Below are 15,800 nucleotides of genomic sequence, written 5' to 3' on the forward strand. Positions count from 1 at the left end.
AAAACATATCATTATGATGATAAAATATCTTTCCTTCTGATCAAACTCGTCAGGAATTTGCGTAATATTAACCGTTCACTGAGATTGGAGGAAGCCTTTCCTGCTCCATCAGAATTTAATAAGTAAAGAAACTGAAAGATAGAATACAAACACGAAGACTTTATTTTCGTTTGACTATAATGATGAATAATTTATGCAATTTTCTATAGATTTTACAGAAAATAAACTCGCAACACAGTTTTCTTTCGTTTCTGTCTTGGCTTTCGAGGGGGACTAAATAAAACCCAATTCTATATCATCCCTTTATCTAAGTCTATATGTCAATAAATGTTGCATTTTTAATCCTTCTTATTCTATAATGACCTTTGATCTATTTCTAATTATGTTTAAGGGGAAACAGGAAGATCTGCTCTTCTATTCTGTTGTAAGATTTCATAAAAACCGTTATATTTACGAAAACTATCTCAAATTTTTAATATTAGATTTAGAGGGAGAAAGAAAAGATAGCAAATTGTGAAAAACTATAGTAATTATAGATTATTTTCTTCCTCATTTACAGTGGCAATTCCGTTAGATTGAGAGAGAGAGAGAGAGAGAGAGAGAGAGAGAGAGAGAGAGAGAGAGAGAGAGAGAGAGAGAGAGAGAGAGAGAGAGAGAGAGCAAATGGTTCTGTTCTCTATTTTTGTTTTTTCTGTAGGTTTTGAATGATGCTTATATAAGTACCAACAGTATTCTTGTAGCTCCAGGTAAAAGCAAATCCAAAGGAAATCCTACGGTCTGGCATGAAAAACTAAATATATTCAAAAGAATTAAGTGGCATTCATTGGCTGTTGCAGTTAATACTTCTAGGTAATCACACCTATGAATAGGTACAGACGTGTTTGTAATTACAAGCTTAAATTAATGAGGTAAGTAAATTAACGAGTTACTTAATTAAACACAAATCAGTCAGTTTAAACATACAATGTTGAATAACCGTTTGGAACAGAAAGCAACACAGTGACCCCTTTTAATGATCATTGGTATTTTGCATAGCTAAAACGCACATACTAGAGCTCAAGAACACCTTTCGGGTAGAACATTCTTGCTAAAAATGCTTGGTAATAGATTTGCCTTTGTTCATTATAGGATACCACAAACATTACGTCCCAATACATCTCTTTGCCTTTCAAAGTAGGGACTTAATCATTCTCCAAAATGTCCATTGTACGAGATTTTTGGACAACTTAACCAGGTTATGAATAAATTTACAAAGTTTTAAATTTCATAATTCCATAAACCAATGGTGTCAGATCCAGTTCGAAGGACTACTAAAAAATAGAAGATAAAATTAATGTGTGGGAAATGATTCCAGGAAATCCTCCGTGGCCCGATTCCCGAATTCCTTATTGGAAGCTGTAGATTTGCAAGTGATCACACGACTTGGTCAGCGATCAAACATCAAAATGCTCTAGAAGGTACCTCCCGGTGCCCTCTGTGCATTCAAGTGGGAGCTAGCCTTTCACTTGAGAGATATATATGCCTGCCTTTTATTTTCCTTTGCGCTTGCCGACCCTTCAAGGTTTTTGTGCATGCATTGCTATGGTGACCTGATTTTCTACCCTGGTAGTTTATCTATCCTGGCAGCTTAGAAGTATTCTTACGTTCCTACGCAGAGTGTCCTAGCTCTATGAAACTCCTATGAGATCCTGACAACTGTCGCAGCGACTGACGGCGCCAAAAGGTGAAAGCTATCCTTTCACCTGAGAGTTTCTAGCAAGCCTGGATCATGGTGCCAAAGGTGAATGTTTTTCTTTCACCCGAGAGTTTGCTTGAAGCAAGCGATTTCTCTTACCTTTGTGAGTCTGGCTCGTGACGCAATTCAAGCTCTAAGGAAGTCTATATCTTGGCAACAAGGGGGAAACCTAGCCTTCCCACCTGAGAGGTATGTTTGAAACAAGCTTTCTCTCAACACCTCAAGACCTGGATAGCTTCTGATTTGGAGTCGTAACATGATTCGGGCTCACAGATAGCCAGGATATTGACATTGAAGGAGAAAAGCTTTGTGAGAGTATTTCTTGGAACAAACGTTCTTTCAGCACCTCTCGACTTTGGCTCACAGTGATCTTGCATTACAGTGCCAAAGGTGCAAATCTATCATCTTACCGGAGTGTTTGGCTCAAAACAAGCAATTTCTTATCCGCATGCAATCCAGTCTCACAACACAACTCAGGATCGCAGCTCAAGTCAGGCTCATGGCGAGCCTAGATGACACAGTAAGCTCCTTGAGCCACTAACTGTCTGACTAGGCCTCTAATGTGCATAAAGCAATTAAGAATCTAGAACAAGTCGTTATACTGCTTGTACAAGGATATCATTTGAGGCTTAGAATTCAAGGATGTTTTCTTAACAAGAAACCTTTGTTCTTGCGATAGGTAATTGTATGCCATCCTGCGTTCACATTTTACGAAAGTGTTTATGGAAACAATTTCCTTTGATAGCTCAAATCTCTGTCACAAGGCAAGAAATGAAGCTTTTGGAAGATTTGACATTTTTCTGCTAATTTTTTTCTCTCTCATAAGATTGCAATAATCACAGGCAAAACTTTTTGGACGACTTTTAAAGGCTCCAAATTGGATGACTTGACTTGGAGCTTCAAAAGTCAGTTGTTTGAAGAAATACAAAGGGATTTAGATATGTAATTTATATCTTTCGTGAATGCACGATCAACTTTATCCTAATAAAAGGCAAGAATTCAGACTTCCTTGTGTGAAACATTAGTCTTCCCAGAGTAAATAAAAACAAAACTTTCTAGTACAGCAGTAAAGCTGTTGCCTAGCATTATGCATAGCAGCAGATTGATCCCAAATGCCTTTGGATTTTTTCCCTTGCATTTAGTTTCTTGAAAAGCTTTATGCTAGAGGCTTTGTACAAGCTTGTGTTCATGTATTAATATTTTCTGTTACTCAGGAGATGATGATCGAACAAAAAACATGGGACCGTTTTCATTTGTGCAAGAAGTGTGAGAGGTGTCTGATAGGTACTAACGAAGAGGCGAGGCAAATGCATGTGACCTTTATTCAACAAGATAACGAGCCTTCATACAAACCATTGAGGGCAACAATGTAAAAAAAAAACTCAAACAATGTGAACCATGTTTTATATATCAGCAGTGCGGAAGAGAGCAAGAGACTGTTATGTATGCAACCAATATAAAAGAGATAAAAAAGCAATATCCTTATATTGTATGAGCATGTATGTAACACGTACGGTACATGGGTCCCCTCCTAAAAAAGAACATGCATATGAAATAGGGCACATGGATCTAGAGAAGCAAACTGTATGTGGGTCATCTTGCAGGAGATATGCAGGTTTTAGACAATCAAGATACCCTGTCTTCTTTACCATGAATGTTAATTAACAAAACCTGGGAGTGCAACGCATCATGAGGAAAGGGCCTGTGTAAGAGCACGTCAATGGTGGTTTGCTTACATCGGTGCACAAGACACTGTGTGTTGTGGTGTGTAAATCTGTGGGTATGTGTTGCTTTGCTAGGGGCTTGTAAGTATGGTTAGAGGGAGTAAATTTTCACACAAGTTGTAGGTGCTGGTGAATGTCAGAGGAGATTGCAGATGGAAAAAACTCAGAAGGGACGACCAATGGGTTTCCTTACACCATTATAGCTGCCAAAACATCCAGAGAGTCCTTAGGAGTCGTTCTCCATCCCAGGAGGACCCAGGGAAGCTGATTAAACCCATTGAAGTCTTTGCAGAAGTACATCAAAGCTGCTTTGAGAGTGCAATGAAAATTTTCAACCATTCTATTGGCTGCAGGGTTATAGGCCGGTGTCAGATGTAATATGATACTCAAGAGTTTCACTAATGATATTCACAATTGAGAGGTGAAAGTGGTACCCCTGTCAAAAGTAATACAGACAGACCTCGTAATTGTGGTGTCTTGCTTTGCGGTTTTGTTTTTTGCGGCCAGGGAGAAACAAAAATCTTTGCAATGAAAGAACCTAGGTGCCAGTCTTAGATATCATTGGTTTCCTCTGTCAATAGTAGAACACCACCATCATCTGTATGGGGGAAAGTAAAAAAGATAGTAGACAAATATACCTCCAACCCACCATCTGTGTTGAAGGTAAATGGTCAATATGTGACTGGAGCTACGGAGGTTAGTAATGATTTGGCTGAACATTTCTTCACTATATCATGCAACTGTATCATGCACTGTATCATTGCAACAGAAAAGGAGATATCTTACAATGTTCTTTTTAACCAAATAGAATTTGATTACGCAATTACATGCAGCTGAGTATTGATCCTCGGGGAGTACACTACATGTGTCAGGAGAACTCAGATGTACATCGGCTGAGTTTTCAGATCACTGATGCGTGGGGAGCCCCTAGCATTTGTCACTCCTCTTTGGAGGCTTGAGACTTATGTTGTGACTGTCCAGATTGATGAGTTTGATGTAAGGAAGGCTTGGTCTTCCTTCAGTCTTTCAGGCAGTCCTTCCATGGTGTTTTTGAGGGAGCTGGTAGCTAGGGCTATCTCTCTCCTGGTACTCCCCTGTGAATTTAACTTAGTCTCAAGTGTCCCTAGTGACGTCTGTTATGGTAGCCACTAACCAAGCAAGCAAGGTGGTGGAGGTTAGCTTTAAAGATTAAGAGATCTGGTTCCCTGTTCTTCGTGGTACTATGTGTTACTACCATTGAAAAGTTATTGGGTCCTTTGACTGTCAAGATACCTCCTTATCCATCATACCCTGGCAACAATGAGATAAATGAGCAATTCTTCTTTACTCACGCTGTTAACTAATGCCTTGGTTAGGTTAGAAGAGACTCTTTAGCTATGGTAAGCAGCTCATCTAGGAGAAAGACAATCCAAAATCAAACTATTGTTCTCTACTCTTGGATAGTGCCATAACCTCTGTATTGTGATCTTGGGTTAGTTCTCTTGCTTTAGGGTACACTCTGTCACACTATCCTACCTTTTCTCTTCCTCTTGGATTTTGAAATGGTGTGTTGGGCAAGTATAATAAAAGTATCATGGATGCCTAGTGGTTTATCAAGAGGTTGGGTTTTCCTTATGTGTCTCTTCATCTTCCGTACAAGTATTCATTTTCAAAACCATCCATACTCTCCTCCCTTCAATTGAGGTGCATATCAGGGAGGGTACTCAGCCTTGCATGGTGTATCGTCTCTACCCTTTTGATTAATTTTATCCGAAATTCTACCTTTAGTGTATGTATTGTATTAGCCACTTTATATATATATATATATATATATATATATATATATATATATATATATATATATATATATATATATATATATATATATATATATATATATATATATATTGTTGGTATTATTATTGTTAGATTTGTTTTTAGCATGATTAATCTTTGTTGCTTTTAATTCTTATCCTGTCGGAAGACATTGAGCAAACCCCGGGACCGTACTGGTCCTGTGTTTCGCCAGTGTTGTTTACTGTTTTGTAATATTCTTGGACTTCATGCCAATATTCAGCACATAGAGGCTGCCTCCAGACAGTATGATATACTTTTATGTTCAGAAATTTTGATTTCTGAAATAAGGCTCTCATCTCTACTCCTAATTACAGGTTTTAAATAACTAATAATTTTGAAACGGTGTCATCCCTAGGGAAAGGGAAATAGTAGTGTATGTTAGAACTGAGTACCCTGCTTCTCATAAGTCCTGCTATAAATGTAGATGTCATGAGATTCAGGTATTTAAAGTTTGTTCCAGGCATAACAACTTCTATTTGTGTTCGATGTATTGGAATCCATACATAGATGATTTTATCTTTGATTGCCTTTTTAGCAATATGGCTATGATACAACAAAATGATGGAAAGATCTCTTTTGTTTTTGTTGGTAGTTTTAGTGATCACTATAGGGAGTGTTTAATTGTGTGTATCCTACTGATTGCCATGGCTAAGGAGCTGTTGACTTTGCGTTTGAAACAGGCTGTAAGCAAAACATAAGTGAAGCTACTCGCAGGTGTGATAACTGCTTTCAGATAGTATACACTGATTCCCCTGACATTTTAGCAAGTAAGGTTTGTTCTCTAGTTTGGACATCTGATCTACCTTAATTTCATTACTAGTCCAGATTAGGCAGCCTATCCCCGATGTGTCATACTCTTGTAAGGTTTATATAAAATCTCAAGCAGACTGGAATGGCATTTTGAGTGATCTTTTGAATTTAAATTTGTCAAATTTGTACGAAAGCGCAGAGCCTGTTGTGACGGGCCGAGAGAGGAGTTGTGAAATCAAAGGCAGATTGGAAACGACTGAGTTATATTGTTGTGGAACACTCTCCTTATATACAAAACCCCAAGGCAACAGGACATGACAAGTTCACAAGACAGACAAAATCACAGAGGAAAAACCTAACTTGAATTTTCATGTTCGTTTTAGTGCGAGGGAAGAGCGAAGATACAACCATAATATATACAAAAGGAATTATGTACAATTGTGTGAAACACGGTTGGTACATGGCTCCCCCCCCCTAAAAATGACATACTGTACATGTTAAATAGGGCGCCCTGATCTAGAGAGGCGAACTGTAGGCGGGTCATCTGGCAGAAGATAAGCAGGTTTTAGACGATCAAGGGAGACCCAGTCTTCTTTGCCCCGAATGTTTAGGAGGAATGCTTTTGGACTGCGTCGGATCACAAGGTAAGGTCCCGTGTAAGGGGGCGTTAACGGTGGCTTGCTGGTGTCGTTGCGCAGGAAGACGTGCGTTGCAGAGTGCAAGTCCATTGGTATGTGATGCTTCGCTGGGGCTTGTAAGTCTGGCGGCACGGAGTAAATTTTCCCACGACGTGATGCCCGGGAGATTCGCTAATGACGTCCATAATTGAGAGGTGAAAGTGGTTCCCCTGTCAGAAGTAATATGCTCAGGGATACCGAATCTTGAAATCCATCCAGAGAGTAAGGCAGATGTACATGAGGCGGACGTTGCAGTTTCCATGGGAATGGCTTCAGGCCAACGAGTGGAGCGGTCGATGACGGTAAACAGGTAACGATGTCCTTGTGATTTGGGTAGGGGGCCTACAACGTCGACGTGAATGTGTGCGAAACGACGCTGAGGTTGAGGAAAGGTGCCCACTCCTGAATCCGTGTGTCGATGTACTTTGGAAGTTTGGCAAGAAGTACAGGCACGGACCCAATCCTTAGCATCCTTAGAAATGCCGTGCCAAATGAACTTTGCCTTCAGCAGCTGTGCAGTAGAACGGCACGAGGGATGTGAAAGGCCGTGGATGAAATCAAACACCTGTCGGCGCATGGGAGCAGGAATCCAAGGTCGCGGTCTACCAGTACTGACGTCACAGAGGAGGGTGGTGTTGGAGTTTTCGAGGGGAAAATCCTCCCAACAGAGGGACGTGCAGGATGTCCTACAAGCTTGATACTCTGGATCCTGTCGTTGGGCTTCAGCCAGGGCGTTGTAATCCAATCCCAGTTGGACGGCAGCCAACGTGTTTCTTGACAGGGCATCGGCAATGGGATTCATTTTCCCAGGGACGTATTGGAGGGTGCAATTGTATTCAGCCATGGCGGAGAGATGTCGGCGTTGACGGGCGGACCAGGCGTCAGACTGTCGAGTGAAGGCGTGCACCAGAGGCATGTGGTCTGTGCGAATGACGAAGGGTGTACCTTCTAAGAAATGGCGAAAGTAACGGACAGCCAGGTGCACCGCCAGCAATTCTCGATCGAAGGTAGAATAACCCGATTCTGCCTTGGACAGTTTTCTGCTGAAGAAGGCCAATGGGCGGGGCGAGCCTTTGACCACCTGCTCGAGTACTGCACCAATAGCGATGTCGCTAGCATCGGTGGAGAGAAGGAGAGGGGTGTATGGGATAGGAAAAGTGAGAGCCGCAGCAGTTGATAGGGCCTTCTTTGCATTGCAGAAGGCCGCTTCTTGAAGGGGACCCCACTTCAAGTCCTTTGGCTTGCCCTTGAGGGAGGCGTAGAGGGGAGCAAGAGTGGCGGCAATGGCCGGCAGAAAGCGGTGATAATAGTTGATCATGCCCAAGAATTCCTGCAGAGCTTTGACGGTCGAGGGCGTGGGGAAATTCTGAACGGCTGCTACCTTCTCAGGGAGGGGATGGACTCCTTCAGGAGTGATACGGTGCCCTAAGAACGACACTTCGTTGGCGCCAAAGGTACACTTGTCGTACCGGACTACAAGGCCGTTTTGTTGCAGGCGGTCGAGCACGATGCGTAGGTGACGGAGTTGTTCCTCTTTTGAGGAGGAGAACACAAGTATGTCGTCCACATAACATACACAGAAAGGGAGGTCCCCTAAGATGCCATCCATGAGACGTTGAAACGTTGCCCCAGCATTACGAAGGCCAAAACAGGAGTAATTCCGGGTACGACGTGAGGAGGTGGGCGTAGGCATCCGTGGGTGCGCTGATGTGGAGAGCGAGGTTAGAGGGGGCGGGTTGAAGAGGTGTCGACAAGTACGAGTCCGCGTTGACCAATCGTCGGTGGGCGACATCGACCAGAAGGTGGAAATGAGAGAGGAAATCCGCACCGAGGATTGGCATTGTGACGTCAGCAACGAGAAACTTCCAATTGAATTTACCGTTTCCGAACGATAATGTGAGGCTCTCGTAACCGTAGGTGGGTATCGCAGATCCGTTGGCAGCTACCAAGCGGATGTCGGCAGATGTAGACAGACTACGTTGTGCCTTGAAGAGATTCCTTGGCAAAAGAGAACGACAAGCACCCGTGTCTACCAAAAATCGCACGCCCGTTCCTGCATCCTGTAAAAAGAAAAGATTAGAAACATGGGAGGCCACCGCCACAAGCGATGGCCTACTTACACGTTTTTTGGCCACTGACAATCTTTGGCACATTTCTTCGCGGTTGCCCCGAATCTGAAGTGGTAGTAGCAAAACTGCGGTGGATGGGAGGTAGTAAGTGGCTGTAGAAGTCGTTTGTTGGGGCGCGAGCGATTGGTGGGTGGTGGGCAGCTTTGCCGCCGCTTCGGCACGTCACGGGGTAGGCGTGTATGTCCTACGGCATTCATGTCAGCTTCGGTTGACGTTGAATAGGCATCCTCGTTGTCAGGGGTGGAGGCGTTGATGGAGGTCTTGAAGTGGCTGTCCATAAGGGCGTCGGCTTTGGTCATCAAGTCCTTTATGGGTAAACTATCGACATCGGGTATGGCAGCGCGCACAGGTTCTGGTAAATGGCGTATCCAAAGGGCACGGAGTAGGTTCACCTCACGAGGAGAGCCGTCTGCGGCAGGTTGAAGGCGAGCGATACTGGTCATTTCCCTGCGGGCAAGCGAAGCCCTTTGGTCCCCCAACGGTTGTTGCGAGAGCTGAAAAAGCTTTGCTATACAGGCGGCTGGCGACCGCGAGTACTGTTGCAGAAGGTATGATTTGAGGTCGTCATACGCTATTGGGGTGTCTCCTTGTTCACAAAGCCAGTCGGATATTTCTGGGAAGGTGTCCTCGGATATCGCCGCGAGAACATAATCCGCTTTGGTGGTTGAGCGAGTCACGCCCCTGATACGAAACTGGACTTCTGCGCGCTGAAACCAAACAAACGCCTCTCCGCTGGCAAACGATGAAAGTTTGAATGGAGCGGCCGTAGCGCCAACTGCCGTGGAGTCCGTCATAGTACCAACGATGGAGGGGCGAGGGGGTGGGGGTGGAAGGCGGTGGAAGCGAGTCGACTTCCGGGGTCACCAATATGACGGGCCGAGAGAGGAGTTGTGAAATCAAAGGCAGATTGGAAATGACTGAGTTATATTGTTGTGGAACACTCTCCTTATATACAAAACCCCAAGGCAACAGGACATGACAAGTTCACAAGACAGACAAAATCACAGAGGAAAAACCAGACTTGAATTTTCATGTTCGTTTTAGTGCGAGGGAAGAGCGAAGATACAACCATAATATATACAAAAGGAATTATGTACAATTGTGTGAAACACGGTTGGTACACTGTTGTTCTTTTGAATGAGAATCTGGTCAGCATGATTAATAAGTGTTTTCCCTATTAAGTGCTAAAGTACCGAGTGAAAGTTAAACCCTGGTTTAGTGATGATTATAGACATGCTTATTTGGAGAAGTAGGAAGCCTATCGTCTTTGTAAAGGTAACAGATCAGATTTGATATGGAATAACTATAAATTAAGAGCTTTTACTCAGAGACGTTATGCTTCAAATGAAAAGTGATACAATTTAACCATGAAAGTAATGCTTTCTGGTAAAAATCCAGAACCTAAGTAGTGAACTACCCTTAAATATGCATTTTTTGGTATAAATATATATAAGGGGACAGCTGTCACTCACTGTCCAAAGGAAAGGTTGATGCTTTCGGCTGATATGCTTGGCAATAAGATGAGTAATGAGAAACTTTATCTTTTTCATTGGCCATTCCAGCTTGCACTGAAGTCATACTCCAAATTACAGGACTTAGCTCTGCTGAAGTAACAAAACGATAATAATTCTAAGATATTTGTTTTAGGAAATGGGTTTAGAGGCGAATAACTTTGTACTCTATACCCAAAGTAATTGATGGTCTCACAGAAGGTGCTTTGCATTACAAAATGTGCAAAGGGGTGGGAAGTGATTTTTAGATGCTTAAGTGTATAACAAGAATAAATAAAGAAGAGAATAGAATAAAGAGTCTGTTATGCACATTTAGGAAAATGACAGTTTAGAAATTTGCCCTTTTATTTTAGAAAACTCCAACATATTCTCCTTTCCCTTTTCCAATTCTAGTTGTTCTCTATTATTTCAGACTGTTCATCCCAAAGGAAATAATCATCCAACTCTTGTGGGGATTGTGTAAACTACAGGAACTATCTGCAAGAGAAACTGGACTGGGATAAAGGAAGAAGGGTCCTTGTTCGTATATCACTCGCAAAAGTATACCAAGTAGAAGGTTTAATGTTACGTTCAACTATCGTACACGATGTAGATTATGCGAAATGTACCAATACACTTTACAATATAATAAGCAAAACATTAATGGCAATATGAAAATAATAGCCAGCAAAGAGAATAAAAAACTATATTTAGGATTTATCATATTGTAAATTTTCACAGCATTACACAAAAATCCATTGAATGCTCACTGCACACCAAAATTAATGGATAAATATAGAAAGTTGTTACCAAGTAGGTTGAGTTGACTTTCCAAACTTTTATAAAGCAAGCGACAGAGGGCATGGAGTAGTTTCAGGTATAAAATGTTGACAAAAAGAAATAGTGCTTCTGCTTCTAATGATGAATGTTGATTCAATCTTCTTTGTCTTCTTCAAAATACTTTATCGTTGTGGGTAGTCACTAAAGTCCAGAGTCACAGAGGGTGTAGCTGAAGATTGTCTCCAAACACAAGCAGTGTTCAGTCAGGTTTCTCTCGTTTCTGCCTCCCCCTGTCCTATTATATTGGGAAAAATACTCTAAAGAATTCTGAAGCATTAAGACAAACATTACACAATAGCCAGGTGCCAGGAACCCACTCTACAATCATCCTGTTAACCTCACATTCGTCAGACGACTGGCGCCAAAGTAGAGTAGTTATGAGAGGTATCTAAAACTCCCAATCCACACCAACATCAGGCCCAAATAGCCAGTCACAATGGATATCTATACTATGCAAGGGAACACTAAGATGGGCATCAACCCCATGAAAGGGAGCATACTTTTCCATGAACAAATGCTCATTCACAGGGACAACTTCCCTCTAAACGAGTGACTGGGCACAACCAGTATCAGGCATGATACAAACAATGTGTAGTGAACCATCATCAACAGCAACAAACCCATTAGCAGTGTATGACTTGTAAACCTTATCAACAGGTCTGGAACAAACACGGGATTAACCGGCTTGCTGTCAAAAAACATGGTCATTTATAGTGTTAACATCTACTGGTAGCACACCATAACGAGACTTTGGTAGAGTTACAAGAGCCACACTTTTATCTTCTTTCCTTTTCAACTTAAAACATTCAGACACTGAGTGACCTGGTTTCTTACAGTAATTACATACTACAGAACTGCTAGTAATAGAATTGGCATTTAAACTACTGCATTGAGACTTGACATGTGAATAAGAATTAGACCTTTGATCTACATCATCAGTACCTGTATGCTTATCTGTATCCCTATAGTCTTTTGATCAGACGTAACTGAAATATTGCACCGACAACAACTCTCCTCTGTCTTGGCGATCCGCTCTAAGTCAAATTCTCATTACGGTCGCCGTAGAGTTTTGCCACCATGTCAGTCTGTCACATTGGAGACTGGGCATGGAGCTTGTATCCCGAAGCCGACAGACACTGCAGAGACCTTTACAACGATCCAGATTATGATTGTGATTGCAGTACGTCGTACCAGAAGCGACGAATTCACCTATTCAAGACTGTTAGCCTTTGCACCACAGATGTCGAAGACAAAACCCTGATTACTCACCATGTCAGGTGCAGCAACAAGGGGTGCAAAATCGCCACTATTAAGGTTCTTAAGCATTATAATACCTTAAAACCAGCTACCAGGGAAGCGACTACACCCCCTCCCAAATGAAGGAAGAGCCCTGAACGCCCTCCACCAGCGCCAGTACCAGCACCACCATCGCCATTGATGACACTAAGGACTGAGAGCACAGACTCGTCGTTGTCTGTCCCTACAACTCCTCAGCAGTCAGTTGCAGCAGCAATCACCCCTCTAACCTTGGTGCCTGAATCCTCCAATGCCATGGAGACTGAACCAGTTGCACCTCAGGGGAACCATTCCATGGACTGCAATTGTACGGACTGCCTTACAGAACTCCTTCAAGAAGCTTCTTCTATTACGGCAAGCATCCCAGCTTCACAGCCCAAAAAAACCTCTGGCGAAGTTTCATCTTTCATACACGGACAGCTCAATTTCTTATGCCTCAGTTGCTGCTATGGCTGCAAAGCCTGGCATGCAGCTCACTGCCAGACCCAACAGGAAAGGTGATTTGATAATCATCCCCAAAGACCTTTAGACAGCCAGATCCCTCCAGGAGGAGCCATCTTTAACACTGCTGGACATTGCATTCATCCGTAGGAAAGCAATGATCAATAGGTATCCTACAACAATGCCTACCTCCATAGCCATATCATGCAGCAATATCGACTGTGCGGTACGCTGTATGAGTTTAGACGACGTCCCTGTAAGAAGACTCATAGCCACCTTTATCGGTCCAGTGCCCTCCTCACTGGATCTTAGAGTCTGGGGGACATTCCCCATCCAAGAATATACACCAGAGCCTATTAGATGCCACAGGTGCCAGCGTTTCGGCCATCATAAGGAGAAATGCAAAGGCCCCATCATCTGCGCTGTATGCAGCCAGCACCACTGCACAGAAGTATGCATAAAAGACAACAAAGAAGGCAAGCAGACAAAACCCAAGGGCCCCAACTGCTCCAGGCCTCACCATGCTTGGAATAGGCACTGCCCGGAGCGACTGAAGATGATAGCAGCTATGAAGAATAGCTGTAATGAAGTCTATTCTAAAACAGCAGAAACCACCTACAATCCAGCCACCTAAAGATCAGCGACCTCCTCGCCAGAGGAGACAGAGACATTCACCCACTGCAACTGTTCCTGTAAGAGCCGCCCAGCCGCAACCTGCACCACTCCCTCAACCCACATCCTCCGACCCACCTTAATCCCTGACTCAACAAGTTGAGTCTATGTTCTTGGAAGACCTCATCCCCATTGCCTTTAAAATCCTCACCCGAATCCTGTCCCTAAGCAGAACTCCCACCTTTATGCAGTTATTGCAACAATTTCAGCTCCCAACCACTGAGCAGGGATAAGCTTATTTGCTTAAACCTTCTCCTTTTCTCTCTGACTAAAACTTCTCTCCTCTCCCAGTCTCTCCTACTTACTGGGACTTGCTGCTATCATCACTTTTTCTCTAACTTAAACTTTTCATTTTGTGGACCTAAAAAGGAGTCTACTTTTTCGGGTTACTTCTCTCCCTTTCATTCTAATTTCAAATCCCTCCCTAAGTAATTCATTCTCCACCTTTTTATGTTCCAGCTATTTAATATTGCAGTCTCGGCCTCCTTTGGGAGACCATCTCTTTCCAGATTAACATGCTCTTACGGGCTGTGTCCAACGACAAGAGCCCGTGTCATGCTACAGGCATGGCAATCTACAACCAACCATCTTTTGATCTATTAAACCTTTTATCATTAGACCTAGACTCTTTTTGGGCCAGTACATAACCACCAGTATATACAGCTGTTTCGTAAAGGGTAGATAACTTTCTTTCATTTGAGTAAACCTTAATGTTCTCACTAACACGATTCTGAAACTGTTCAATTAAAACAGTTTCTATCAATCTATTAAAATCATACCTGCATTTTGCTGCTTACACCATTTATCAAACCAATCTAATTGTTCCTTACTAAATTCTACATATGTCTGCTTATCTTATTTTATCCAAGTCCTAAACTTCATCCTATAAGTTTTGTTTAAAAATTTGAAGAATTGTGAGAAAAAAAATTAGGATTTCATAATTACGCTATGTATTATATGAGTTACTTAGGAATAAAAGCATAATTTTTTTGCGTTTCACTAAACAAAATTTCTTAAAACATATACTCCCAAAATTCTGCTGACCACTTATTGGCTGTAATACACTTGCGTGTCTTAGCTTTTGTCTCAAAACATACTAAATATTCATCTAAATAATTTTCATATAAAGGAAGTACAACTCGATCCTCATTAAAAATGACTTGCCTAGATTTATCAGGAGCACTAAAACTAGTCTGCTTACGTTTTTCAACTTTTAACTCTTTTGGAACATTAGGCTCATGAAGCTTTATCTGAGCTTCCCTATCTTTGGCTCTCTCCTCACTTGTAATTGTTCACGTTTTAATTCTGCTTCTAATTTCTCACGTTCTAAATCTGCTTCTTTTCTCTCGCGCTCAGCCTGAGCTTCTAATTCTTTTTCTCTTAAACGAGGTTATATTCTAAGCCTTTCAAGTTCCACAGGAGGTAAATCAGAACACACTGATTCTCTACATCGTATATAGAATATCCTGAGGTAACACATCGTCTTAACCTAAGGTTTAACTACAACATGTTTAATAATATCCTCTTTCTTCACTGATTTTATAACATTAAGCTCAAGATGTTTGCCTAAACTCACTAAGCTATATTTCTTGAGATCGCTTAACTTCTCAAAAACTCGATTGTATTAAACTCTAACATGTTTGCTGGCTATTTTATACAAGTAACAAATACGTTTACTTAACGAACGATGTTTGAATTAAAAACAGAATAACAATTCAGATTCTAGCCACACCCCAAATTCTGTTACATTCATCTATTACACAAGAGGTAGCGTATGCAAAATCTACTCATAAAGGGTTTTAAACAATAAAAAAAAACCAACTGAAATATGAAAATAATATCCAACAAACAGAAAATAAAACTGTATTCAAGATTTAACATAAATATTTACGGCATTACTCAAAAATTTACCGAATACTCACAGCACACCGAAACTAACCTATACCTACTTTAACACTCTCTCGAGTAATTAACAAATTTCCTTTTCGTGGATCTAAAGAAGATTCTCCCTACTGGGGCCTTTTCTCCGTTGTCATGCTGGTAAACCTTTCCCTTTTCATCCCTGTTGTTTTACTTAGTGGTAGTAAGAGGGACCAGTCCCTCATTCAGTTATACGGGAATTGACTCGGAATCTGCTATGCAAATTCCAGCCCGTGGGATGCTTGATACGTTACCATTACCCCCAATGGGGGAACCAAATTCCAGGCTGC

Source organism: Palaemon carinicauda, chromosome 25, assembly GCF_036898095.1.
Source record: "Palaemon carinicauda isolate YSFRI2023 chromosome 25, ASM3689809v2, whole genome shotgun sequence".
Lineage (NCBI taxonomy): Eukaryota > Metazoa > Arthropoda > Malacostraca > Decapoda > Palaemonidae > Palaemon > Palaemon carinicauda.